A 13,938-nucleotide genomic window follows, 5' to 3' on the forward strand; every position below is an offset into this window, starting at 1 on the left:
AGAGAAAAAGCGAGATATATAAATGGTCAGATTATATGAGACGGACAACTAGACAGATAGCTATATAGATAGGAGATAGATGATAGATATATAGACAGGAGGTAGATGATAAGCATCTTCACCTGGGAATTCAACAAAGGGGTATTAACCCTTTCACCACCCGGGATTTCTGGATATTTTGTCGCGTTATTGACCAGAGGAATTTGTACAATTTTGGCATTTTAAATTGAAATTACAGCTAAAAGAATTAAAGTAAACCCAACAAACCATATATTTTCTGAAAGCAGACACTTGCCCCATTTTCAAAATTGCATTAAAGAGTTTATAGACATTGGCGCCTTCATGCCAAAAAAAATACTTAAAATTTGACTTTGATGGTAAAAAATGTGCTCCAAACAGAAAATATTTACCTTCACATCTCCTAAATGTACTAAATGGACATGTGTAGAATTCACAAATGTCCCATATTGATATGTTCACATAAATAAATCCACATAATATCACTAAAACTGCAATAACTAGATATCTGCTTTTCAGCTACAAATTTTAAGACAATCACAACCTGAAAAATATAGCAATAAAACAGAATAAAAAGTAAAGGCGCCATAAAACCTATAATTTTGAAAACAGAAAACCAGGCGACGCATTTGGCAATTAACATTCAAAGTTTACTCTAAAATATGTACAAATCCAGAATACTTATATAAAGAAAATATACTTTCCTAAAACAGTAAGATGTGAGGAGATCATACAGACCCCACATGTGTATATTGACCAAAATATGCAGCAAAGGGAACGTTACATCCACAGGGGACACCAAACTATTTTTGCATAAAATTGCACCGTGCGTCACACAGATCTATAATTGTATGATCCCTTACACAATGGTAACCCAAATAAATAACTATATATCCATAAACCAAGCTAATGAGATAATACAAGTCACTATTAGATGTGCGCCATTGTATTAGCTGCACAATAACAGAACCCTCCGCGCTTCATAAGAATTTGAGTTAGAGCGTTATAACACTGGTGTAAGTAATGGAGGATGGTGTGAAATAAAAACTTTATTCCAGAACATGCGAGTGTTTTTGGTGTTACCTAAAGCTTTATGGACATGCTCTGGGTCGCTGTGTTAATATATAATAGAGACATTAGGCAAAGAGGATCGATTGTTCATCGTATCAGTCAATTTTTGCAAAAAAAACTATTATGAAATAAAAGGCAATAAGAGATATTTCTGCATAGAGAAGGCTTAAAAACATGAATATTAGTTGACATTATCCCTTCTCAAAATGTAGTGACATATAAAGTGAATATTTCCATTATCTGTGAGGTGCAGCAGCTCCTGTGTGCAGCAAATTCTCCTTGCAGACAGATGGCTAAGAATCTGGAGGGAAAAAATACTAAATGGCCATATGCTATGCCAAAATAACAAATCTGGAGGGTGCTACACCTCAGGGGGCTGTATCTCTGGCTCTGTGACACATAGAACCTCACTTCTGTTTTCCTATGAAAGAAGAGAGTCTCCTCTTTAAATGAATCTAAATTTGTGTTTCTAAGTTTCAGGAAAATGGAGATATTAACTGTTAAACTGCCGTCGGGAGTGATTTTTATATATAAAAATGGCACCTGATATTCTCATTTTAAGCCTGAATATCTTTGGATCCATGGCACCTAGAAACAAAATTCAAGATTCATTTGAAAGAAGAGATTCTCCCCTTTTTAGGGGCCCTGGGCAATTGCCACCTTTGCCTATCCATAGCGCCGGCCCTGATTAGGAACACTGCAACAGACACACACAACGTCCTAACACCCTGGTAAGTGCCAAAAAAATGTGCAAATACTCCCAAAAAAATGCACTCCCAGAGCGGTGCTACTAGTAGTATCAGCTACAGCACCCCCACTGGATGCCTGTGGTGTAGCAATGACCTCCAGTATAGGACATATAACATGCAGCCTGCCCTGAGGACTTTAAACTCGCTGCACATGTCCCAGGTTAAAAGGAACCTGTCATCAGGATTTCACATTTTTACCTAATGACATATTCCCATAGAATGTTTAATGCTATTTGCTAATATTCTTTTATAATAAACATTCTTAGTTCCATTCAGGTTTAAAAGAATATATAAGTATACCTGCCTCCCTGCCAGCAAAGAGGATGGGGGCGTCTGTCTAAGGTGCCAGTTCCTGTGTCATAACTCCTCTTTTAGCTCTCCCCCTGCTTCCTGCTCCCTCTGCTCCCATCATGCAGCCATTAGCTGACCTCCTGCTAGTCCCAAACATATCCCTATCAGTTTACCTCTGCATAAGTAGATGGAGACTTTGAATATTGGCTACTGGGGGCAAGCACCATGACTATGCCTACTGGCTATTGAAGGAAAGCACCATGACTATTACTATTGGCTACTGGAGGGAAGTGCTGGGGTCATCACATGCAACCTGCGCTGCATAGAAGGTGACGCAGAGTGGAAAAGGTAAGTATTTTTAATTTTTTTTTTAATTATTTTTACTAATGACAGCTAGGGGCTAGCACTGTGACTGACTTGGCTACTGGGGACAAGAATTATGACTGACCTTTGGCCACTGGGCACAATCACTATGACTATTGGCTACTGGGTACAAACATTGTGACTGATTTTTGGCTACTGCAGGCAAGCTCCATGACTATGAAGATTGGCTAATGAGGGAAAGCATCATTATTATGACCTTTAGCTAAAGGGGCAAGCACCGAGACAAAGACTATTATCTACAGGGGGCAAGCACAGTGACTATGACTACTGGCTACTAAGGGAAAGCACTGTGACCATGACTATTGGCTACTGGGTGCATGCTCTTTAACAGTTGGCTACTGTGGGGCAAGCACTGTGACAATTGGCTACGAGGGGCAGGCAACACTGTGATTATTGACTACTGGCAGGGGGCACTATGATTTGGCTACTGTGACTAGTGGGTATGTTAAGTTCTGCCCATGTTCACACAACCTCAGGTTTTCTAATAACTGATAAAATCCACAAAGTGAGCTCAAAGAGATCACACCAAGACAAAGTATGGTATAATATCTCAATCTCTGTGGAGCACTGATGTGATGCAAGGCTAGGCAGATGTGAGATGCTACAAAGGATTATACAGAAACTTTTCAGTGGGGCAGGACCTGGGCTTGGTTAGTTAAAGATACAGAAGTAATATCCATAGTTCATTGGTTAGTAAATTATCACATGGGCATTGCAGAAACAAAATAGGTAGTATTGTAAATTAGCCCAGGGAGTCTTATATTCTTTTGCTGCACAGGAGTGTGTTATCACACTGTTCAGGGAAGAGATGCAAAAACAGGGTCTTGTGATGCGCTGCTTAGTGGATTCAGATTTTTATTTTCAAAACACTTGTACAGGGTGGACTACGCGTTTCGGAAACGAACCGTTCCCTTCATCAGGTCCAATATTGTATTCCTCAATGTGGTAGACGTAAAAGTAGTAGACACTTCTGTTCCGTGGGTAGAATAAAGGGTGATAGGAGCTGCCTACTTAAGGTTCTGATGTCGTCTAAGGGAATTGAGGATGCAGCGTGTGATGGGTAGATAGGCGCGCGGCAGTTCCTGCATCACGCGCTGCGTTCCTAAGTCCTCCAGCGTTCCTGTGTCCTCCTGCGTTCCTGTGTCCTTCAGCGTTCCTGTGTCCTCCCTGTCTTCCTGTGTGTTCCTGCTCCTGAGTCCTGTGTTGCCGTGTTACCTGAGTTCCTCTGTGTTGCTGTGTTCCTGTGCCTGTGTTCCCGTTCCCTTAAACCTCCTGTTGCTGACCCCGGATTGGACTAGACCCTGCATCTCTGCCGCCTGCCTTGACCCTGTGTCTGGACTCGACTACGAGACTGTCTTCTGTTAAGGTACCTCGACCTCGGCTGCCACCGCGGGCTAGTCGCACCTGTGGAACGACCTGGTGGCACCCTGCCGCAACAAGTCCATCCCGCTTTGCGGCGGGCTCTGGTGAAGACCAGGTGCCACTTAGACTCCGGTCCCAGGTGTCGGCTAGTACCACCTTCTGCGGTGGTCCAGGGGATTCACACACCCTGAACCCTGACAGTATGTCAATGTAAATTTTCCCTTTCACATTGCTTTTACATATTACAGAACAGTATATATTCAACCTGAAGAAGTGGTTAATTCCTGCCCAAAACGCATTATCCCAATACACTCATACAATTTTCAAACATCTGTTTGTCTAAAAAACAAGGTATATTGTAATGCCTATAATAAATGTTCTAAGAAACTGGTTAGATACCATTTTTTTCCAGTAAGCAGCACAAAACTTGATCTGGTAACTCTTTCCTATTCTTTATTCTATTTACATCCTATATCCCCTTGAGAAGGATATTTATTTTCCCCATAGGCCACCACCAGATCTCACAAATACTCAGATAAACCTTTTTTCTGTCCTTTACCTCATGGTGCACGGTATACCCCTCCCATACGTATATCTGCAGTACCGGTGGAGGTTTAACATGTAATGTTAATGTTAATGTTGCAACATTTGTAAGCTTTTATGCAGAACCCAGACTGGTGATTGGTTGGTGCCCTCGAAATCCCCAGAATAGAGTTCTGTCTGGTTTTCTATAAGCTCCTGTCTGGAGACAGGACTAAGTCAGTCAGTATTCAGTCTTCTTTGCTCAGGGCTTCCTGAGCCTGCATCCCCATGTGCCCAAGCAGCATAGCCAATACTGGTCCTACTAGCCAGCCCTCCCACCACTGTACTGGGGCTGAGGTACTTTCCAAGCTCCAGATCCACAGCCAACCAATCCACCACCTTGTCTGTGCCTGCAGGAAGGACCATTCTACAGTCTGTTTCTTGCTGCTGCCTTGGACTGTTTGCCATTATATAGACTTAAAGTTATTGTTCAAGATTTTTATCTCCAGTGTGATCCCTGTCTTGCCTCAGGGGATCCCTTCACTATACTTTGGCCTCCCCTCTTCTTGCATCTCCCCGCTGGCCCTGACAGGCATGGAATAGACCTATTCTGGTGGACCAAGCAACCTGGTCTAGGCGCAACTACAGGCAGCCACTCTGGTCCCTAGGAACCCAGCTACCCCTGCACTGCGGACAGGCCCCAGTAGGGTATCATTCCTAATTAGCGAAGCTTGTATTGGTGCTGGACTGTGTTGGTGGGGCTGCTAGATCATGCTGATGATTGGTCAATGTTGGGTGCGCTGGGTAGCAAACATCTTTTTACTGATTGCATGATTTTAAGTGTCCTTATGCTAATTATCCAATGTTATCCAAGCTTGGCCCAAATTTTGGACCTCTGAAAAAGGGGAACAATTTCTGCCCCACCCCCTAATATAACTCCCACCCCCTAAGTGGCCTATAATGCACTTTTCTTTTTTTCAGACCCCCCACCCTGTATAATGCCACCTTCCTGTAGTTGCCATATTAAAATGTGTCCTATCCTGTAGCCCTCCTAATGTGACCCACCAAAAACAATGCTCCTTTCCTCACTTTATATGCCCCTCTGTGCTGCTGCGTAAGGCCTCCTGTACACTGTCAATGTTGTGGGAGGTTGAGTATCTGACTTTATCTGTATAGAGTTTATCCCTGGAGATCTGACTATTGGAGTGAGCTGCTTGGGTAAATAAAGTTTTTGTGTTATAACATGTATGAATTGATGTTAATAATATGAAATACAGGTTACTAAGAAGTCAGTGGGGAAGATTTATCAGAGGTGTCAGAGCAAAATTGCTCTAGTTGCCCATGGCAACCAATCAAAGCTCAGATTTGCTGAATTGTAAAACATACAATCCATGTTCCAATAGCGCCCTTGAGTGTAGAATAATCAGACTGCATTTCTTAGGATCATCCTATCAGGACTGATTTTGCATTTGTTGTTTTATCGTTACATGTAAGTCTACGTTCGCATTCATATTGGAGGCTCCATCACAGATTCTACAAAACAGCAGACAAACAGACAAAAAAGTCTACATCTAAAACCTTACGTATCTTTACGTCACATGTCAGCTCCAGCTCACGGCTTGACCCCTTTCCATACAAGGTGGGTGTTTGCTGCATATTGCAGCAAATACCCACTGGTAACACCCACGATGGGGGCTAGCATTTAAATCCCCATAATGGATTTGATAGCTGCCCCCTGTGAAGTTATCTGGAAGCGTCGATTTGTTGCTATGGCAACCTCGGGGTCACATAAACACCCGAGGCGGTCTGATTTTAACCCATGTATTACAATGTGGGACTTGCACATTGTAATAGATGATGTGTAAAATTCCCATATACTGCCATACTGGCAGTTTATGGTAGGATCAATCAGACAACCTAGGGTTAAAGTACCCCAGGAGGTCTGAAAATAGTTAAAAAATAAATTAATAAAAGTTTTTAAAAAATAAATGTAAAAAACCTAAAAATTTAAATCACCCCTCTTTCCCTAGCACTAATATACATATAAATAAAAAGTAAAAATCATAGACACATTAGGTATCGCCGTGTCCCTAAATGTCTGATCTATTAAAATATAATAAAGTTTTTTCCTAGCGTTTAACCCTGTATAAGAAAATAGTGCCAAAAGTCGAAAATGCTACTTTCTTTCCATTTTGAAAAATACCAAAAATTCTATAAAAAGGGATCAAAAGATATAATGGTAGTATTAAAAACTTCGGAAAAAATGACACCACCCACAGCTCTGTGCACCGAAGTATGAAAAAGTTAGCGGCAAAAAATTTTTTGTAAATCATAATTTTTGTCAATGTATGAAAACATTCTAAAACCTATTTAAATTAGGTGTCCCTGTGATCGCACTAACCCAAAGAATGAAGGAGACATGTCATTTGGGGCCAGTGGCTCATTGTAATGTATGACCTGCAAAAATGCCATATATTGCAATACTGTAGTATTGCAGTATATGGTAGGAGCGATCTGACCATCTAGGGTTAATGTACCCTAGATGGTCTAAAAAATAGTGGAAAAAAAAATTAAAAAAAAAGTTTAAAAAATAAAAAAAATTAATAAAATATTAAAAGTTCAAATCACCCCCCTTTCCCTAGAACGGATATAAAACATAACAAACAGTAAAAATCACAGACATATTAGGTATCGCCGCATCCCAAAATGCCCGATCTATCAAAATATAAAAACGGTTACGGCCGGCGGTGACCTCCGTGGCGGGAAATGGCGCCCAAATGTCCGAAATGCGACTTTTACACCTTTTTGCATAACATAAAAAATGAAATAAAAAATTATCAAAATGTCGCACAGGCCTCAAAATGGTAGCAATGAAAACGTCGCCTCATTTCGCAAAAAATGACCCCTCACACATCTCCGTGCGCCAAAGTATGAAAAAGTTATTAGCGTCAGAAGATGGCAAAAAATTTTTTTTCTTTTTTGTACACATTCGTTTAATTTTTGAAAATGTATTAAAACACAATAAAACCTATATAAATTTGGTATCACCGCGATCGCACCGAACCAGAGAATAAAGTAGGCATGTTATTTGGAGCGAAGAGTGAAAAACTGAGCCCACAAGAACGTGACGCACGTGCGGTTTTTTTTCAATTTTTCCACATTTGGAATTTTTTTTCAGCTTCGAAGTACACGACATGTTAAAATAAATAACATCATGGGAAAGTAAAATTTGTTACGCACAAAATAAGCCCTCACACAGGTCTGTACACGTAAAAATGAAAAAGTTATGGATTTTTGTAGTTGGAGAGCGAGAAATCAGCCGAAAAACCCTGCGTCCTTAAGGGGTTAAATAAAGTCCTTGACAGTCGGGGGATGTTATTGCACACCGCAAATGCTTGCATTTAAATTTTGTAGCTATAATGGACCAGAATAATGAAAGACCAAGTACTAGTTTGGCAGTTGGGATGACGCTTATCATTGCGCCTGAGGGCCACTGCTTCAGATGGCAGAAGCACAGTGATAATGCATAGAGCTGACGGCTCTCTGGGTCACCATTGTATTCAAAAAGTTGATGTCCTTGGACATTCCTCCAGCTGACCAGACAAAATCTGGAGCTGTCCTGCCAAATTCAGGATGATTGGAAGGTAATCCTCTCTATAGATTTTTGTAGTGAGCTCTAATGTAACTCCTTTGTGGACTTCTGCCCATTTTGTTCTAAAAAAGACGTAATTCAATATAAACTTAATTTATATTAGGTATTAGTCAAGTTCCAGTGCTGCCCATGAGCTGCTCTGGGTGTCACCTTGCTGGGAGAAAATATCCTCTTACTACTCTTCCAAAACTGTCCCCTGGCTGAACAGTGCAGTACCTGACCACAGCAACCCACCCTGCAAGCCAAATGTGAACTGGCTAGACACCTGTTCCTCTTCTTCTTCCTCCTGTGTCACCATGACATCCGCCCTCATGGCCTGAAGAGCTTTATCAGCGCTGACCATATTGTAAGCAGTGTGGCACTAATCAAATGCCCCCATGGAGGCACAATTGTTGGTGGTAAAATGCTGTTGGTCACTACCTGGCCTCCCCCAGTTCTTCTAGGATGTGTCCTCCCTGTCTTCCTGTGTGTTCCTGCTCCTGAGTCCTGTGTTGCCGTGTTACCTGAGTTCCTCTGTGTTGCTGTGTTCCTGTGCCTGTGTTCCCGTTCCCTTAAACCTCCTGTTGCTGACCCCGGATTGGACTAGACCCTGCATCTCTGCCGCCTGCCTTGACCCTGTGTCTGGACTCGACTACGAGACTGTCTTCTGTTAAGGTACCTCGACCTCGGCTGCCACCGCGGGCTAGTCGCACCTGTGGAACGACCTGGTGGCACCCTGCCGCAACAAGTCCATCCCGCTTTGCGGCGGGCTCTGGTGAAGACCAGGTGCCACTTAGACTCCGGTCCCAGGTGTCGGCTAGTACCACCTTCTGCGGTGGTCCAGGGGATTCACACACCCTGAACCCTGACAGTATGTCAATGTAAATTTTCCCTTTCACATTGCTTTTACATATTACAGAACAGTATATATTCAACCTGAAGAAGTGGTTAATTCCTGCCCAAAACGCATTATCCCAATACACTCATACAATTTTCAAACATCTGTTTGTCTAAAAAACAAGGTATATTGTAATGCCTATAATAAATGTTCTAAGAAACTGGTTAGATACCATTTTTTTTCCAGTAAGCAGCACAAAACTTGATCTGGTAACTCTTTCCTATTCTTTATTCTATTTACATCCTATATCCCCTTGAGAAGGATATTTATTTTCCCCATAGGCCACCACCAGATCTCACAAATACTCAGATAAACCTTTTTTCTGTCCTTTACCTCATGGTGCACGGTATACCCCTCCCATACGTATATCTGCAGTACCAGTGGAGGTTTAACATGTAATGTTAATGTTAATGTTGCAACATTTGTAAGCTTTTATGCAGAACCCAGACTGGTGATTGGTTGGTGCCCTCGAAATCCCCAGAATAGAGTTCTGTCTGGTTTTCTATAAGCTCCTGTCTGGAGACAGGACTAAGTCAGTCAGTATTCAGTCTTCTTTGCTCAGGGCTTCCTGAGCCTGCATCCCCATGTGCCCAAGCAGCATAGCCAATACTGGTCCTACTAGCCAGCCCTCCCACCACTGTACTGGGGCTGAGGTACTTTCCAAGCTCCAGATCCACAGCCAACCAATCCACCACCTTGTCTGTGCCTGCAGGAAGGACCATTCTACAGTCTGTTTCTTGCTGCTGCCTTGGACTGTTTGCCATTATATAGACTTAAAGTTATTGTTCAAGATTTTTATCTCCAGTGTGATCCCTGTCTTGCCTCAGGGGATCCCTTCACTATACTTTGGCCTCCCCTCTTCTTGCATCTCCCCGCTGGCCCTGACAGGCATGGAATAGACCTATTCTGGTGGACCAAGCAACCTGGTCTAGGCGCAACTACAGGCAGCCACTCTGGTCCCTAGGAACCCAGCTACCCCTGCACTGCGGACAGGCCCCAGTAGGGTATCATTCCTAATTAGCGAAGCTTGTATTGGTGCTGGACTGTGTTGGTGGGGCTGCTAGATCATGCTGATGATTGGTCAATGTTGGGTGCGCTGGGTAGCAAACATCTTTTTACTGATTGCATGATTTTAAGTGTCCTTATGCTAATTATCCAATGTTATCCAAGCTTGGCCCAAATTTTGGACCTCTGAAAAAGGGGAACAATTTCTGCCCCACCCCCTAATATAACTCCCACCCCCTAAGTGGCCTATAATGCACTTTTCTTTTTTTCAGACCCCCCACCCTGTATAATGCCACCTTCCTGTAGTTGCCATATTAAAATGTGTCCTATCCTGTAGCCCTCCTAATGTGACCCACCAAAAACAATGCTCCTTTCCTCACTTTATATGCCCCTCTGTGCTGCTGCGTAAGGCCTCCTGTACACTGTCAATGTTGTGGGAGGTTGAGTATCTGACTTTATCTGTATAGAGTTTATCCCTGGAGATCTGACTATTGGAGTGAGCTGCTTGGGTAAATAAAGTTTTTGTGTTATAACATGTATGAATTGATGTTAATAATATGAAATACAGGTTACTAAGAAGTCAGTGGGGAAGATTTATCAGAGGTGTCAGAGCAAAATTGCTCTAGTTGCCCATGGCAACCAATCAAAGCTCAGATTTGCTGAATTGTAAAACATACAATCCATGTTCCAATAGCGCCCTTGAGTGTAGAATAATCAGACTGCATTTCTTAGGATCATCCTATCAGGACTGATTTTGCATTTGTTGTTTTATCGTTACATGTAAGTCTACGTTCGCATTCATATTGGAGGCTCCATCACAGATTCTACAAAACAGCAGACAAACAGACAAAAAAGTCTACATCTAAAACCTTACGTATCTTTACGTCACATGTCAGCTCCAGCTCACGGCTTGACCCCTTTCCATACAAGGTGGGTGTTTGCTGCATATTGCAGCAAATACCCACTGGTAACACCCACGATGGGGGCTAGCATTTAAATCCCCATAATGGATTTGATAGCTGCCCCCTGTGAAGTTATCTGGAAGCGTCGATTTGTTGCTATGGCAACCTCGGGGTCACATAAACACCCGAGGCGGTCTGATTTTAACCCATGTATTACAATGTGGGACTTGCACATTGTAATAGATGATGTGTAAAATTCCCATATACTGCCATACTGGCAGTTTATGGTAGGATCAATCAGACAACCTAGGGTTAAAGTACCCCAGGAGGTCTGAAAATAGTTAAAAAATAAATTAATAAAAGTTTTTAAAAAATAAATGTAAAAAACCTAAAAATTTAAATCACCCCTCTTTCCCTAGCACTAATATACATATAAATAAAAAGTAAAAATCATAGACACATTAGGTATCGCCGTGTCCCTAAATGTCTGATCTATTAAAATATAATAAAGTTTTTTCCTAGCGTTTAACCCTGTATAAGAAAATAGTGCCAAAAGTCGAAAATGCTACTTTCTTTCCATTTTGAAAAATACCAAAAATTCTATAAAAAGGGATCAAAAGATATAATGGTAGTATTAAAAACTTCGGAAAAAATGACACCACCCACAGCTCTGTGCACCGAAGTATGAAAAAGTTAGCGGCAAAAAATTTTTTGTAAATCATAATTTTTGTCAATGTCTGAAAACATTCTAAAACCTATTTAAATTAGGTGTCCCTGTGATCGCACTAACCCAAAGAATGAAGGAGACATGTCATTTGGGGCCAGTGGCTCATTGTAATGTATGACCTGCAAAAATGCCATATATTGCAATACTGTAGTATTGCAGTATATGGTAGGAGCGATCTGACCATCTAGGGTTAATGTACCCTAGATGGTCTAAAAAATAGTGGAAAAAAAAATAAAAAAAAAAGTTTAAAAAATAAAAAAAATTAATAAAATATTAAAAGTTCAAATCACCCCCCTTTCCCTAGAACGGATATAAAACATAACAAACAGTAAAAATCACAGACATATTAGGTATCGCCGCATCCCAAAATGCCCGATCTATCAAAATATAAAAACGGTTACGGCCGGCGGTGACCTCCGTGGCGGGAAATGGCGCACAAATGTCCGAAATGCGACTTTTACACCTTTTTGCATAACATAAAAAATGAAATAAAAAATTATCAAAATGTCGCACAGGCCTCAAAATGGTAGCAATGAAAACGTCGCCTCATTTCGCAAAAAATGACCCCTCACACATCTCCGTGCGCCAAAGTATGAAAAAGTTATTAGCGTCAGAAGATGGCAAAAAATTTTTTTTCTTTTTTGTACACATTCGTTTAATTTTTGAAAATGTATTAAAACACAATAAAACCTATATAAATTTGGTATCACCGCGATCGCACCGAACCAGAGAATAAAGTAGGCATGTTATTTGGAGCGAAGAGTGAAAAACTGAGCCCACAAGAACGTGACGCACGTGCGGTTTTTTTTCAATTTTTCCACATTTGGAATTTTTTTTCAGCTTCGAAGTACACGACATGTTAAAATAAATAACATCATGGGAAAGTAAAATTTGTTACGCACAAAATAAGCCCTCACACAGGTCTGTACACGTAAAAATGAAAAAGTTATGGATTTTTGAAGTTGGAGAGCGAGAAATCAGCCGAAAAACCCTGCGTCCTTAAGGGGTTAAATAAAGTCCTTGACAGTCGGGGGATGTTATTGCACACCGCAAATGCTTGCATTTAAATTTTGTAGCTATAATGGACCAGAATAATGAAAGACCAAGTACTAGTTTGGCAGTTGGGATGACGCTTATCATTGCGCCTGAGGGCCACTGCTTCAGATGGCAGAAGCACAGTGATAATGCATAGAGCTGACGGCTCTCTGGGTCACCATTGTATTCAAAAAGTTGATGTCCTTGGACATTCCTCCAGCTGACCAGACAAAATCTGGAGCTGTCCTGCCAAATTCAGGATGATTGGAAGGTAATCCTCTCTATAGATTTTTGTAGTGAGCTCTAATGTAACTCCTTTGTGGACTTCTGCCCATTTTGTTCTAAAAAAGACGTAATTCAATATAAACTTAATTTATATTAGGTATTAGTCAAGTTCCAGTGCTGCCCATGAGCTGCTCTGGGTGTCACCTTGCTGGGAGAAAATATCCTCATACTACTCTTCCAAAACTGTCCCCTGGCTGAACAGTGCAGTACCTGACCACAGCAACCCACCCTGCAAGCCAAATGTGAACTGGCTAGACACCTGTTCCTCTTCTTCTTCCTCCTGTGTCACCATGACATCCTCCCTCATAGCCTGAAAAGCTTTATCAGCGCTGACCATATTGTAAGCAGTGTGGCACTAATCAAATGCCCCCATGGAGGCACAGTTGTTGGTGGTAAAATGCTGTTGGTCACTACCTGGCCTCCCCCAGTTCTTCTAGGATTTGTAATTGAACTATTGCCTGTTGCTGCTCACACAGCCTTTCCAGCATATGCAAAGTTAAATTCCATGGAGTTATTCTATCATCCAGCGGTGCGCTAGTGATTGCGATTATTTCAGGATTTGTACACTAGAAAACTGGTAAATATCACCCATAGAATATATAATATCAATGTTCCATCTATGGGGGGAGATTTATCATATGAGAGCGCATTAACCAATTGATATAGATACATACTATATACCCCCCTCTGGGGGAAACTCTATGGGGCACATTTCCTTACATTCCCACGGTAGTTCACTGAAAGTGCATTGTCCTACAATAATACTCTGTGCCACAATTCACTAAGATCATGCGCCGGATATCCTGCATGTGTCGCTTCCCCGCTCAGGTCCGACAGAGTTCACCTTCTTCTTCCCGGTGTATGTAAGTGCTTGATCTTGTGACACAATTTGAAAATTAAATCCCGCACTCTGTCCGAATCAGTAAGATCCCCCTTTGGCAAGCCCCCTAATTTGTCTCGCATGAAAGCCAGTGCAGCTGCGCGAAAAAACGATTGCGTGCGACACAATCCCAGCGCAGACACCTGTTAAAGGTGCAAAGTCTGCCAGAAGTGCAGCA

The sequence above is a fragment of the Engystomops pustulosus genome, chromosome 3 (genome assembly GCF_040894005.1).
Source record: "Engystomops pustulosus chromosome 3, aEngPut4.maternal, whole genome shotgun sequence".
In the NCBI taxonomy this organism is placed as follows: domain Eukaryota; kingdom Metazoa; phylum Chordata; class Amphibia; order Anura; family Leptodactylidae; genus Engystomops; species Engystomops pustulosus.